The sequence below is a fragment of the Octopus bimaculoides genome, chromosome 18, assembly GCF_046866305.1.
Source record: "Octopus bimaculoides isolate indiv1 chromosome 18, ASM4686630v1, whole genome shotgun sequence".
NCBI lineage: Eukaryota > Metazoa > Mollusca > Cephalopoda > Octopoda > Octopodidae > Octopus > Octopus bimaculoides.
Window position 1 is genome coordinate 55,517,146 of NC_142945.1, and position 16,322 is coordinate 55,533,467.

The window sequence follows — 16,322 nt, forward strand, 5'->3', positions numbered from 1 at the left end:
AGCAGTGTAGGAGGATGCTCTGAAAGGATAGTTGCTCCTAAACGTTTATTTGATTTGTCTTTCATTCTCATAAGTTAGGACATGTTTTCTGTCCTTATTAGAAATCAAGTAATTAGAAGAAGCAACACACTAAATTCTTGACTGTGTGTGGAGTTTTTTGGGGTTTTTTTCTTTCCGAAATGTTGGTCATGGACATTAAGTCTTCTCCAAGAAGGAACTTACCATCTTTGAGAGACAGGAGATGGAATTTCAATTATTAAAGATAATATTCTCTTTCCCATCATTACCTTTCTCTCTCTCTTTCCATTCAGAGAATATGACATTTCAATGACACATTCCCAAAGCATTTTCCTGTTAATAATTCATGCCACCACAAGTGCGTTTATAAGTTAGCAATTCTGTCTGTTTGGTTTATGGATGTCTTTTGCACACTTTGAAAGGTGTTGGTAACACAGTTCTGAGCTGTGAAGAAATCAATAAATGTTTCTTTTGACATTTTTGCCAAACAAAAAAAATAAAGGAATCGGTCGAAGGTCATTTGTTTGTTTTTGCTTTCAATATTGAAAATTGTTTTTTCTTCGTTTGGCATAAAGCCAAGTTTTGCAGCAAAAGAGGAAGGACATTGTTGAATTCATCCCCAAAGACCTTAGATGTTTGAGGGAAGTGAAATAGCATTGATCAGGGATTGAAACCTCAACTCGGTTATCATCTTCAGACCATTCTCTCTCATTAATGAGGTTCTCAGTACTTCCTTGATATGCTTCACCGACTGGCAAAACAAAGAACAGTTTATGTTGATAAACAAGATCTAGAGCTGTTTAACACCCCATCAACTCTGGAGACTTAGCCAAAGTGCTGCTGTGCTGTGGAATTGAACCTGAAACCAAATAACTGCAAAGTGAATTTGTCTTAACCACACAGCTTTGCCTGTTTACTGAAGCATTGTGTTTAAGAAGTCAAGGTTTTAGGTGAAGGGAGATTGCACAAAGTTGTTAAAAAATGTTTTTCACAAGGAACCAAAAGAATTGGTTGCAGTTTGAAAAGTAGGAAAGCTTGTGCAATGGAAGCATTCTTCATGGTTTGCATGATGGTTTCTCAAAGAGTTTGTAGAGGTGAGGACTTCTACTAAGCATTGATTGTTATGTTGTGATGTTCAGGTATTTCCTGAAAATTGATGTTGTTTGGTCCATGTTGGACTTGATAAAGGCAAATTATAATCAAAGATTACACCTGTGACTACCAACTCACCTTTGTATCTTTTTAAAGCCAGTGTGATGTTGTTTAGGGGAACCTTTTGCTACTATTTCTAGCAGGCTGGGTGACCTTGTAAAGACGCTTTGTTAACTTGTTTTCCCTGAAGTAAAATGACTTTAATCAAAAGCTGACTCCAGATCAAAGACTCCAGAGATTAACAACAACAACAAAATGGCAAAGAATTAAATATCCGAGAACAAACGAGCAGCGACTGCAGTAATAGCAGCAGCAGCAGTTTTCTGTCACAGCTCACTGAACATGAGTCATGCATAAATAGCAGCAATAGTAGTAGTTTTATGTTATTTAACTGTTTCTACAGCAAGTCCAACCATGACCATCTCCTCTTGCTTTTATTCATACATTGTAATATCTAAGACTAAACCAGCCAAAATGTTGTTTTGCAAAGAAGGTAATTTAGCAGATTTTTCTCATGCGTTGAGGTTCTTTTGTTAATTCTGATCATGTTGTGAGTGCAACCCTGAAGTAGGGGTGTCAAAAGGGATCGAAAATTTGTCAAGGGAACTAAGTAATGTAGTAGTGGTGGTGGTGGTTTTTCTGGACATACATTGACTCCATTATTGAAAGAGTATCACATATTTTTAGAGTAGTAGAGAGAGGAGGAAAAGCAAGAGAGAGAGAGAGAGGGAGAAATGAGATGAAAGGAATTAAAGAGCATTGCCATTAATGTCAGTGAATTCTATCTGGCATGAAATCTACCGAATCACTTACCAAACCTGATTTATGCAGAATCCTCAAAAGCCGATATTTTACCCAATAACCTTTCTTTGATATTTCCTCTTTTTTGCATGAATGCCTTCATTTTAAAATATTCTACTTCATCAATGCATTACTGTCTCACCATTAGCTGTTATTTCTAGCAGAATTCACAGATTTTTCTTTATTCATTATTTTTATTATTTTCCTTTATAATCGTTACACTTTTTATCAGGTTACAATTGTGGCCAAGCTGGGGCATCACCTTGGAGAGGTCTTGTTGATCATATATAATCTAACATTTATTTCAGTCTAATCTGTCTTTTATTGAAACCGCTTTGTCAAACTGCTAAGTTATGAGACATGAAAGAAGACAACAAGAATAATAACACCATTCTTTTTAAATTGGTGGAAGCATAAACATAGATACATGTTTACACATACATACATGCACATATATTCATATTATATATATACATATATACCTATATATTTATATATATATATATATACATACAAATATATAGGTATATATATATATATATATTTATATTCACATATATATATATATATATATGTGTGTGTGTGTGTGTGCACACTGCACATGTGTATGTGTGTGTGTGTATGCAGTTCTGCACACAATTTCCATTGACTAAATTCTACCGACAACTTATGCATCAACCCACAGCCATTATGATGTAAGATACTTCCTCAAGGTGTTCTGCGGCAGCATTAAACCATATACAATGCTTTTCAAATATACACCTACACCCTGAATACGATTTATAGCACATAAAACATTATTTATCAAACACAATATTCCACTGAAAGTCCGGTTGTGTTTGTTCTGACATTTTACTCCTGAGACAAACGTATTCACATAAACACAAACGCATCTGTATGGGAATGCCAATGTTCTTGTAGGTACATGTATGTGTCTGTGACTATGTTCACACACACACACACACTATCTGTTGGAATCCTGCTGCTATTTTCGATATGACATGACTGTTCTTAATCTACAAAAGTGTTATGGTACAGGTGTAATTCTTCAGTTTGATGTCAGCGGGTGTGTCTGGAATAGCACTTCTCCAAGAATATAAACAATTCTATAAGCAAACCAATGATATAAATATATGTGTGTGTGTATATATATATATATATATATATATACATCATGCCTCTATATATATATATATACACACACACACACTCTCATATGCATACATACATACATATATTTATACATACACACACACACATATATACTTATTTGTGTGGGTGTGTAATAAATGAATATTCTTAGTGTTCTTTTATTCTTTTACTAGTTTCAGCTGGAGACTGAGGCCATGCTGGGGCACTGCCTTTTAGTGCAATTGGTTTTCTTTCCTGTATTGTAGCAAGTTGCATGGAGCTATATTTTTTTTTTTTTTTTGTGCCTCTTTTTGTGATGTTGGTTCCTTCGATATCTCAGATGTTCTTTGAAAACCTCCACAGAATGCTGAAAAGTTGTGGTTCCATTGGCTGGAACTGTCTGATTTCTGCCTTTTGAAAAGTCATGCAACCACTTTTCTAGTTTTCCAGCGATTCCAAGGTCATGCACTTTGTGACATATAATCTCTTATTCAACTTTGTCAAAGGCCTTGACTACATCACATCCACATTTGGTTGATGAGGGTAGGTCATCCAGCTGTGGAAACCATCCAAAAGTAGACAGTAGAGTCTGGTGCAGCCCTCTGGCTTGCCAGCTCCTCTCATACCACCCGACCCATGCCAGCATGGAACGCGGACATTAACTGATGATGATGATGATGATGATGAAGATAATGATAATGGTAATAATAATAATAAGAGAAAGCATACGATGCTGCATCATAGACATAGCATGCCCAGCTGACAACAAGGTATGCGATAAGGAAGAAAGAAAAGTCGAGAGATATGACAGGTTAGCTTGGGAGGTAAAGCAGTTGTGGTCGGTGAAAAAAGTGGTAGTAATACCAATAATTGTCTGAGTCCTGGGAACTGTTATGATCTCAAGATGGCTTCATCAAACTTCACCTGAGATTAAACAACAACAACTGCAACAGCAACAACATTGTGTTGACTTTGTTTTATTGACTCTGGTTGAATCCACATGACTCAAGTTTGACTCTTTTACTAGTTTAATCCAAAATCATTTATGATTTAACTAATCCTCCATGAACAAAAATAGGTTTGCAAGGCCACTACAGTTAGTAGCATGTGTGTGGTTGTGTATGTATTTGTGTGTGTGTGTGTGGTTGTGTATGTATTTGTGTGTGTGTGTGTGGTTGTGTATGTATTTGTGTGTGTGTGTGTGGTTGTGTATGTATTTGTGTGTGTGTGTGTGGTTGTGTATGTATTTGTGTGTGTGTGTGTGGTTGTGTATGTATTTGTGTGTGTGTGTGTTTACATCATATATGCTGCTGCTGTGTGTGTCTGTCTGTGAATTTGTGGGATGTGTGTGTGTGAGTGTGAGTGTGTGTGTGCATGCTGTATATCAGCAGCGTTAATGCCACTTGATAAACTCCATAATTTCCATTCCAATATGATAAATGATAAATATGTGTCACTTTTATTAGAAACACGTCAGGTAAGCTAACAAAAGAATCTATACATGGCCATTCAACCTGCTAGACATAGCAGACAAATCTCCTTCATATCAGAAGTAAATGAAGGAAAGGCACATTGTATAAAGATCCTTGATGGATCGGTTATTTAAAACTGATGATGAGTTGAGACTCACAAGACATTGGTCAGCCCAGAACTAAAGGAGAAGTCACTTGCCCAAGGTGCTATGCAATGGGACAGAACTAAAGGAGAAGTCACTTGCCCAAGGTGCTGTGCAATGAGACAGAACTAAAGGAGAAGTCACTTGCCCAAGGTGCTGTGCAATGAGACAGAACTAAAGGAGAAGTCACTTGCCCAAGGTGCTGTGCAATGGGACAGAACTAAAGGAGAAGTCACTTGCCCAAGGTGCTGTGCAATGAGACAGAACTAAAGGAGAAGTCACTTGCCCAAGGTGCTATGCAATGGGACAGAACTAAAGGAGAAGTCACTTGCCCAAGGTGCTGTGCAATGAGACAGAACTAAAGGAGAAGTCACTTGCCCAAGGTGCTGTGCAATGAGACAGAACTAAAGGAGAAGTCACTTGCCCAAGGTGCTGTGCAATGAGACAGAACTAAAGGAGAAGTCACTTGCCCAAGGTGCTGTGCAATGAGACAGAACTAAAGGAGAAGTCACTTGCCCAAGGTGCTGTGCAATGGGACAGAACTAAAGGAGAAGTCACTTGCCCAAGGTGCTATGCAATGAGACAGAACTAAAGGAGAAGTCACTTGCCCAAGGTGCTATGCAATGGGACAGAACTAAAGGAGAAGTCACTTGCCCAAGGTGCTGTGCAATGAGACAGAACTAAAGGAGAAGTCACTTGCCCAAGGTGCTGTGCAATGAGACAGAACTAAAGGAGAAGTCACTTGCCCAAGGTGCTGTGCAATGGGACAGAACTAAAGGAGAAGTCACTTGCCCAAGGTGCTATGCAATGAGACAGAACTAAAGGAGAAGTCACTTGCCCAAGGTGCTATGCAATGGGACAGAACTAAAGGAGAAGTCACTTGCCCAAGGTGCTGTGCAATGGGACAGAACTAAAGGAGAAGTCACTTGCCCAAGGTGCTATGCAATGAGACAGAACTAAAGGAGAAGTCACTTGCCCAAGGTGCTATGCAATGGGACAGAACTAAAGGAGAAGTCACTTGCCCAAGGTGCTGTGCAATGAGACAGAACTAAAGGAGAAGTCACTTGCCCAAGGTGCTGTGCAATGGGACAGAACTAAAGGAGAAGTCACTTGCCCAAGGTGCTATGCAATGGGACAGAACTAAAGGAGAAGTCACTTGCCCAAGGTGCTGTGCAATGGGACAGAACTAAAGGAGAAGTCACTTGCCCAAGGTGCTGTGCAATGGGACAGAGCCTGGAACCATGTGGCTGCAAAGCCAAACTTCTCAACCACACAGCCATGCCTTATACAGATTTCATACATAGATCAAATGTATTTAGTATTAATTATTAAAATATTTAATGAGCAATTTAAACTAGGGCCAACGTTTCACATCTGGCTGGGGTCATTTACAAGCTTTGTATGGGATTCTCAGAAACATATCAATTCTGTCAACCAGATTTCATTAGGAAAACAGAAGATATAAATAGAACCAACATAAATAATATTTTTATAATAAAATTATTCCTTCTGATTGGGAGGTGAAAGTACAAAGATCTTAGTTTTAGCAACAAATTATTGCATAAAATCCAGTTTTTTAACTGATTAGTTCTTGCAACCTCTTCCCTCTATTTCTCCCCCCCCCCACCACCACCATTCTATCTCTTTCCTACTCACAAATACACACACACACACACATTCTGAACAATAACACTGTTGGCTATATAAGTTTCTAATGAGTCAATCACTATTGCATTGTAAAGTGAATCTGTCAAATGAGAGTCTGTGGACTTCATTCATTAAACTCTTTTTTTCACCTTTGTTTTTGACTACACAACCATCTTTGTGGAACTACATAATATGTACATATATATACACACACACACACATTTACATAATATCTATCTATCTCTCTATATATATGTATATATATATTAAATAGTTGTTGGTTATGACCAGATAGAAAACTACCGTTGGTTTCACATCAATTATTACTCTTAGCAGTATAGGTCACTCATCAGAGTTGGTGAGTGGCTGGAGGCACATAAACTCTTTTCTAATGGAATACAGACTTGGTCAGCTTGGTAGTGAAAAAAAAAAACCAATACAAAATTCTTTGAAGCGAAAACCCCTTTTGAGTGAGGCTGAGTTATCTCCCTTTGACCGCTTTTAGCTGTATTTACCCCCAAAAAGGATCAGTTTTTGTTCATCTTTTCTGTTCACGAGTCAGCAATCGGGGAAACTCATGTCTTCAATACGAATTTTTCTCTTATGACAAAACACTTCACTCTTTGAATTTAAGGAGGCCTGGAAACCAAGCGAAGTTTTTAGGGTTCTTGCCCTCTTGCCCAAGCAAAATTTGCATCATCTGCTTCTGTTGATATATGGTTCAAGCTGTTTCAGGAGCTTCCATTTTTATCCTGTATGGCATTCCCATTTTGTTTTTAAAACATATTTAAATAAATACCAATTTTACACACATTCACAGCACATAAGTAGTTAATGGCTGTCAACTCGTAGACGAGTGTGACCATCACTCAAAGCAATGCCTGTGCAAAATATCGCCTTCCAATAAGGCAAACACCTCGTAAACCGTTCCCATCTAATCGACATGATCCAGAGGCAAGCCGAGGAAAGGTATCTAATGCTAACGACGAGCTAGCAATAACACAGGCGCTAAGGAATTTCGGGTTGGTATCTGGCGTGCTCGAAGACAACTGGGAGGAGGCACTTCTCAGCTTTTGCTAAAACATGTCTCTAGGACGCAATACCAGTTACACAGGGAAGGACATTGCACACACACACAAGTGCGTGTGCATAGACCATATCTACACACACTTTAAACATCTCTAACATTTACCTTTGGGAAAGAAGCATCAAGTATTTAGAATATGTATGCATGGATGTTCTTTCTGTAGAAAAAGACCTACATTACTTATATCAACGTATGATTTGCACAATTTCCACAGTTAAGAAATATCGCAATAGGGAATGCGTTTATATCTTTATTGTAATGTAGTCATTCTTTATTCAACAGATCGCACAGCATAACCTAACTGAAAATATTACATCGTAGAGTATCTTTTCTTAAAATTCAAACATATAATATCGAATGTGTATCTTTATGGTTACCGACACCCGAACTGGATTCGACAAACCCAGTAAATGTTTTTTTTTTAAAGTTCTAATAAGCTAATTAGCCGATGACATGTTAGTTCGTCGCCATGGCTCAAATAGGAAGAAGATAGAAATACAACAATTTATTCTTATTTCCGCATGCTTCACATAACGCAACAACCTTGTGAGCAGAAAGCAGGGGCGAGAGTGATTTGATGTCTCCTGTAAACCAGCCCTGCATAAAGGGACGAATAAGGGGAAAGATTTTCAAATGTATTTTATAACTAAATCAACAATTGTTCGAGAATCATCGATTTTTACCTTTCAGAACCTAAAAAAGAAAAAAAGCATAAGGTATCACTTATGCATGCGAATGAATGAATGAAAAAAATTGTTCTTGATATAAAAATACGGGATTTCGTGACTAAATAACAATTGCATAAAATCCTTTCAGAGCAAGATACTGTTGTTTAGAAACTTAGAAATTAATATCACGTTTTGTTATATTTAAATTTTAATTATAAAAAATGAAAAACAATTATAATGGCATTTCTACAGTTTAATGCTTCGACTTAGTTTCCTCTAACTTTCTAGAAATACATGTTTTTTGTTTAATGAAATTCTGCAATGACACCTTTTCGAGGGCGTAAATTACGAATACATTGATAAACTTTGGGCGGAAAAAAGGCATTTTTAAAAAGGAATTTCGTTTCACCTTTAACCTAATTTTATTACCAATTCCCGCAACTTGAGCCCTTTTCCATTTTCTTCCTCGGATAAATATCTGACTAGTCAACATTAAACGTAGTTTACACTTTCGAAAATATATTTCAACAAAACGCCATTTGAAGATATGCATTTTAATAAGTTAGTAGGTCATTAAATCGGTGAGTAACTGATCTGAAATCCGTCTAAAAAATTCCCTTTTTTCTTTTCTTTTATCAACATAATCATAATCTACGTTTCCAAAGACCTATTTTCAAGCTGCGCTTTTTAGAAAGCTTTGAAACAAGTCAGCCAAAGTGCGGGTAGCAGCAGACGGTAGTTATGGCGTTGCTCGTGACCAAATCGCCAAGAAATATATTTCTGACCATAAACTTTTATTATGCAACAACCTGTGTTTATTAAAAGATCAGGGAATGTATTGGTCTCCTTAAAAGTGCAATGTGAAAACTGATGGACCTTATGTTGACATTGAGGAGAATCAATAAATTTAGTTGGGCGTCTGAAAACAAAACGCCTTGCAGTATTTAGTTGTGTCCCTTTGTACAGTGAGTTCAAATCCCACCAGGGTCGATTTTCCCGAGTTCCCTTAGAAATCCTTTCGGGATTTGATCAAATAAATAGCATTTCAGCACAAAGTTCATAATCGATTTATTGATCTCTAACTTTTCCCTTCATCGCCGATTCCATGGCGTTGTGTTGTGATGTTTTAGAAACCATTCAACATCAGCAACAACGCCCATCATCATCAACAGCCTTCCAGTCGGCAGAGCATCCGCTTGACAGTGCTTGGTGGTGGTCAGCTGAGACCCTGTGAGGCAGCAGCAGGAGCAGCTGTTGATTTCAGAAGAGTGCTGGAGGAGGAGGAAGAAAAACAATACAACATCAGCAGCAGCAGCAGTAGTAGTACTGATAGAGGGTGATGCAGCAACAGTAGAAGTAGTAGTACTACTACTTCTAGTGGTGGTGGCAACGTTACTGAGAGAGAGACAGCTTCTCACGGCTGTTTATGTATCTTGTCTGCTTTTATTTATTGTAACATTCATACAATAAACACAGACACACATACCTATACATACATACACACACACATATACATATATATATATATATATCATATATAAGCACACGCACACACACGTTTTTTTTTTTACCTATGTGGAGAGGAAAGCTAATTAACGAGGTGAGATCTTCCCAGCTTCACTGCGACAGGAGAAGAAATGAGAAGAGGTAAGTGGCAAAGAAACGTGTTGCTGCTAATATTTATGTTATTCTCGCTTCTTCTTTCCTAAACTTCATCTTCGACTGCCGCATTTCATGGCACACACACGCACACACATTCACGATATATATGTATATGATATATATGTGTGTGTGAATATTTGTCTCTTTGTCCATCGTTCTTGTGCGGTTCCTGTCGTTGTTTCCTCCCAACTGGAACCACCGCTACCTTCTTTTTTCATCGGATGCTTTTTCCCTCCGCTGGTGGGAGCGATAACCCTTTTCTTTGTCATACAATACACACGCGCATATATATCATATATATGAGAGAGAGAGAGAGAGATGATGATGATGTATATGATGTTTTGGAGAAGGAATCTAAATTATAATTGAACTTTCGAGGCTGTGGTCGTGCCTTCTTGAGTGTTGGCCACTTTGTGGGTTGCTCCTTACGCTACGCCTCTTGGCTCCAAATCAACACCGATAGAGCAGACAATATCTCCTATGATCAAAAGTGTTCCAGCAATGACCATCACGTTTTTTTTTATTATTATTATTATTTGGCATACTACATGCATGGTTACATTGTCCAATATGTCTTTTTTAAATACCGTTGGTTGTTAGATGTGATGGAGAATTGGGAGTGGAATTGGCTGCTATTTCTAGCTCATCGGTTGACTCCTCATCAACTCAAAGTGGATTGAGGATCGTTTCCTTTTATCTTCCATCCTGACCGATATATACACTCTTCTGACACTATTATTAATTAATTAATTAACCCATCGGTCCCTGTTGCTTCCCCACCAAACAACATATGTGATACGAAACTTTTTTTCCTCACCATTCATCATTGAATGCTTCTTCTTCTTCTCCCATCCGCCTCGAATCCCCTTCACACTTGATAGGTTTTTTTTTATATAAATACATTTAAATATCCTACACTATCCACTATCAACATTGTTATTATTATTATTACATTAAACATGACCATAGTTTATTTCTTCCAATTGATTTCTGATCTTGTTGTCATGGTGCCTTCCTAAATCCTCATCTGATGCTGTTTTTCTTCTCCTCTCATCTTCTCCAAAATCATATTTTATTATATTTACGTCTCTCTTATCAAAATATGCAACAATTCCTTTTTCTTTTCTACGGCAATAATTCAAATATAAACGTGGGTTTCAGTCGTTGTTTAACGGATAAGAATGGTTTACCTGGCAGTTGGTTGCCACTAAAACTAATAATTATTCTATCAATAAACAATGGTTTTCTTTTACCTTTTGAGTTTGGCAGGAACCAAAAGAACTGTAAAACAAAAGGAAACCATTATTATCAAATGTTAAGGAATTGTTGCTGATGACTTGTGTATATTTGCTGTGAGTATTCATAGCTGTTTGATAAATAACAAGAGATAAAAAGTGAAATCTATTCCTGAATATAAGATTAGATTAACACAGATAAATAAATATTTACAAAACAATTATTACAATAGAAATTTTATTTTATTTTATTACTGTGATAATAATTCTAGGCTAAAATTATTAATGAAAATATGTGACCATCTTTTCGAATATCTATTTATCATGTATGTATACAAGAGATATACAATATATATGTATATACAATGTATGTTTTTATGTGCATATGTATATAATATGTGTGTATATAATATGTATATATATGCATATAATATGTATGTATATGTATATATGTATGTATATGTATATAATATGTATATATATGTATATAATACGTATATATGTATTATATACATGTATATATATGTATATATATATATGTATATGTATATAATACGTATATATATGTATATAATATGTATGTATAGGTATATAATATGTGTACAATATGTATATAATAATTATAGGATATATGCATGTATATGATATAGGCTAAGATCAGGGTCTAATATCTATTCTCATCAGTTTAAAGTATATGTAGAATGTATATATGTATATGCGTGTATAATATATAAGTATACTAATGTATGTATAATAAAAATAAAAACAATGATATGGAACAGTTTTGCTTGTGTGTTTGAACGCCGTGTCGTTTTATCAGTAAACGGGTTCTGGTGTCGGAATTGGTCTGAAGAAACGTCTTGACATCAAAACTGTCTTTAAAATACCTTGCTTTGAAAAGACCCTTTATCCTGAAAGAGACGGGGACAACAGGAAAAAACAAGTAATATCGATATTCTAATAATATTTATTTAATGGTTTGTTTTATATTCGGTCAACAAGTTGTGACCTTGTTCTTGTTTGTTGTGAATTCTGGCGGAACATTGAGGAATTTGTTATTTATTTTAAAGAAGGAAGCAATGGATATTCGTTGATTTTTATTTTGCTTTTATTTTGTCTTTGACGATAGAATTTAGTCGGAAATGTATGTTTACCATTTCCACTGTCAGCCCTGCTTAGAGCTTGTTACTTCATGCCCAGACGTTTAAGTGCATATATATATATATATATATATATATATATATATATATATATATATATATATATATTGTGTGTGTGTGTATTTATATACACACATACAAACTCCTTAATTTGCTGAGTGTATGTATTTTTATATATATTTCATCATGGTCTTTCTCTCTGGTACCTTCATCATCCTCAAATACCGTTTTCTCTCAGAATGTTGTTATAACATTTATACTAAGACACAGATTTCTTATAAATATTTCATTGAATTCACAAATATATTTCGATTATAGAAATGAAACATCAACTATTTATATTGGGAAAGAAATATTTTTTTAAAAAAACATCCTCATTTCAAGTGTCATCATTTCTTATTTCGAAGCAATGTGTGAAAATATAGAAACTATTTTCAAGGAAGACAATAATCTTTCATTTTCTCTTTCTCTTTCATATTTATTTCGATTTTATTTAAAAAAAAAAAAAGGTATTATTTGTGAAGCTGCGACATAAAACTGATAGAATTGGATCCAATCAAGTCTATCCTAAGTATATACCATTTCTAAATTCTATCCTTCTACAGACGTCGGTAGCAGGAACAACACCATCCTTATTACCGTTGCTGCTGCCATTTGTTGATGTTGACTTATTTCATATAAACTCTTCCATCATTATTTGCTTGCAAATATTTTCATCTCATACCAACAGAATAATAATAATTCGTATAATAACTTAATATATATGAGTTGAGTATAATATAAATATTAATAATAGTTCTGTTTTACAGCCACCATCGTTTAATGCATTTTATTTGGCATCAAATCAGGAATCGATGAGATCCCTCCTGTTGCCTTCTCCGAAAATGTGCTGCCTTTTGGGCCTAAATTAGAAATTATTATTTTTATCATTATTATTATTTGTGTGGTCTTGTGTCTAAATTAGTGCTTTTTTGATAGGGGATGCCGCTTGAAATACCAGCGTGGAATAAAGAATTATAATAATTTAGACTCAATGCCGTAGAAATAGCAACAAGGATAACGATTTTTTTTTTCTCGTAAACATTTCGTGGACAATAAAGGAATCATCATAATTGTTATTTGTGTCTATTATTATCATTTCGATGCTTTCTTGGTTAATTTAAGAAGTGACCCTTATTCAAAAAAGCACATGTATCTAATGCTGCGCATTTGTTTGACATTTCAACAACAGCTGTGAATTTCACTTCCTATTTTATTAATGTCTGTCCAAGTACCAGTCATGTTACTGGAATATATGGAGATTCGATTTAATCGTCGTCTTCTGTAGAACACCCTCGACATTTGAATTTTGTATCAGTGAGAAATCAATAGAATTTGTTTTTGTTCAATTCTAAAGGAAATTCACCCTTCCTTTACGTAGGCAAGCTTTGGCTCTCGTTTCCCATCCATTATTAGCAGCAACAGAGAGACATGGTGATGTTGGAACTCATTGTCTTTGCTTCATCAACTTTCTTGGCATTCACAATAATTACCACTTTTAAAACATTAAAATTAAGATTGGAACCTCAACGCCAATACCACCACCTACTACCACACACACACACACACAGTTTAAATCTTTCTAAATCGATTTGACTGAAATATTTAAAACTTTTAATTCAATGCTGTCACTTCCTTCTTTGAATCTATTTTTTCTCTCTCGAGTAAAATCAAATAAGCTCATGATTTTTGCCAATTTTCTTTCCCTGAGATTTATTTAACTCCAGGTCAGCTTTGATCGAACCCATCCCTGATCAAAGGCATTCCGGCTGTGACGTTGTCATCTTTTTTCTCTATTACGGCTAATATTGTCCAATGAATCTTTATTCAAGACATTCAGGTGTTTTGCCAAGTCGGACGAGCTGGTTGGCTCGTTTCTATTTTATTTGTTTAATGCAGTGTGAAAATATTTATGGGGATCGAGCTGTCGGCTTTTACTGTCGTCATTTCTTCAAATATTAATTCTAACCACTTCTCTCGCTCCTCTCTCTCTAACTTATATATGTGTGTGTGTGTGTGTGCATGTACATATATGTGTGTGTGTGTGTGTATATATGTATACATGTGTGTATATATATATTTATGTGTGTATATATATATTTATATATGTATATATATATATATATATATTTATATATATATATATATTTATATATGTATATATATATATTTATATATGTATATATATATATTTATATATGTATATATATATATTTATATATGTATATATATATATTTATATATGTATATATATATATTTATATATGTATATATATATATTTATATATGTATATATATATATTTATATATGTATATATATATATGTATATATGTATATATATATATATTTATATATGTATATATGTATATATATATATATTTATATATATATATATATATATATTTATATATATATATATTTATATATATATATATTTATATATGAGGAAAGAGAAAAAGTCCTCAATGCCCACATGATGATGTGGACAATTGTCCTTAGACCCCAGAAGCGCACAGCCAACAACTTCCAAGCCTGGAACAATGATATCCCGACGCTGTATGGGCTCCGTAAGGACCACAAAGTAACAACTAATCCTGTAGTGGGACCACCAACAAGACCAGTCTGTGGAGCGAATGTCGCTAGTAACTACAGGATCTCCTACTTCCTCTCAATGATCATACGCCCCATAATCCAGATGTCACCTGATGTCTGTGACAGCACGGAAGATCTCCTCAGCAGGATCAACGACTGCAACAACACTTGCAACCTGACAGGGTGTATAGTGGGTAGCATGGATGTGGTATCACTATACCCATCTATCGACGTGGATTTTGCAGTGGAAAAGTGCGTGGAAATGATCAACGAGAGCGAAGTAGAGTTCCAAAAAGTCAACACAGAAGAACTGGGCCTCCTAACCCTAACCCTAACCCTAACCCTAGATAGATACGACCTTAGAGATTTCTGCCCTAGTAGACGTCTAAGAGGTAGACCACCCACAATTACCTCTATGGCTAGGAAGACCCCTATAGAGAGATGGAGTAGATGGACCAGAGCCATACGGACCCCCACTAATATCCACCAGGTAAAGAAAATGATCGCACATGCACTAGGAGCTAGTATAAAGGTCACCCTAAAAGGCCACACCTTTAAATTTAACAACAAATTATACGCCCAGGACGAGGGGGCAGCCATCGGGGTTAGTATCGCCGGTGATGTGGCCAATCTTTTCATGGTATGGTGGGACAGAAGGCTTAAGGAACGCCTGACACAGAACTCCATACTCGTGAATGTGTACTCTCGATATGTCGATGATATCAACTTAGTGGTAAAGACACCCCCACAAGAGAGTACCCCTGAAATAGAAATAGAAACTAAGACTATGGAGAGCATCCAGCAAATAGCTAACTCCATCCACCAGAGTATTAGAGTTACGATAGACTACCCTACTAAACACCCTAACCATAGATTACCTGTATTAGATACTGAACTCTGGCTAGAAACTAAGAACAATAAAACCAGAATCCTCCATTCACACTATACAAAACCTATGGCCTCCAAGTACCTGACCCACCGGAACTCGGCTATTGCGGACAATGCCAAATTCAACATATTGATGGCAGACCTCGTCAGAGTATTGCGAAATGTCTCCTGCATGTGCGACCCTACAGAATTAAAGAGACATATACAACATTTCGTCCACCGCATGCAGTTCTCGGGTTACAGCCATAAAGAATGGATCAGGGTTTACAAAGGAGCTATGAAGAAGTTTGAAACAATCAAACGCAACGATAGGAATGGGATTTGCCCACTCTATAGGAGCAAATCATGGAACACCATAGAAAGAACTAAGAAGAAAATAGGGAAGGCAAGCTCATGGTACAATAGCCACAAGTACCAAAGCGTCATGTTCGTCGACACCACCCCTAGAGGCGAACTGGCGTACCGCTTTAGAAGGGCCCTAGACAAACTTAAGCTAAGAATTAAGGTTGTTGAAAGGCCAGGCAACCCTATCAAATCCCTTATCAGTAGAACATACCCTTTCAGTAGAACCCCCTGCACTGATAGGAACTGTATCGTATGTAGATTTAGCCCACAAACGAACTGCA

General features: G+C 36.1%; 1 protein-coding gene across 7 annotated transcripts in view; it reads left to right on the top strand.

Moving 5' to 3' along the window:
* Positions 1–9,254: 9,254 nt before the first annotated feature.
* The window catches only part of LOC106883074 (uncharacterized), a 135,278-nt gene continuing 128,210 nt past the window's right edge, over positions 9,255–16,322 (top strand). For 2 of the 7 annotated variants that reach the window (XM_052974340.2, XM_052974341.2), the window contains exon 1: positions 9,448–9,766. The gene's annotated coding sequence lies outside the window, so the exon portion shown is untranslated. Of the gene's footprint in view, positions 9,767–11,789; positions 11,960–16,322 lie in introns of those variants that run through there. The other 5 variants (XM_052974339.2, XM_089366312.1, XM_089366311.1 and 2 more) reach the window with 4 other exon arrangements.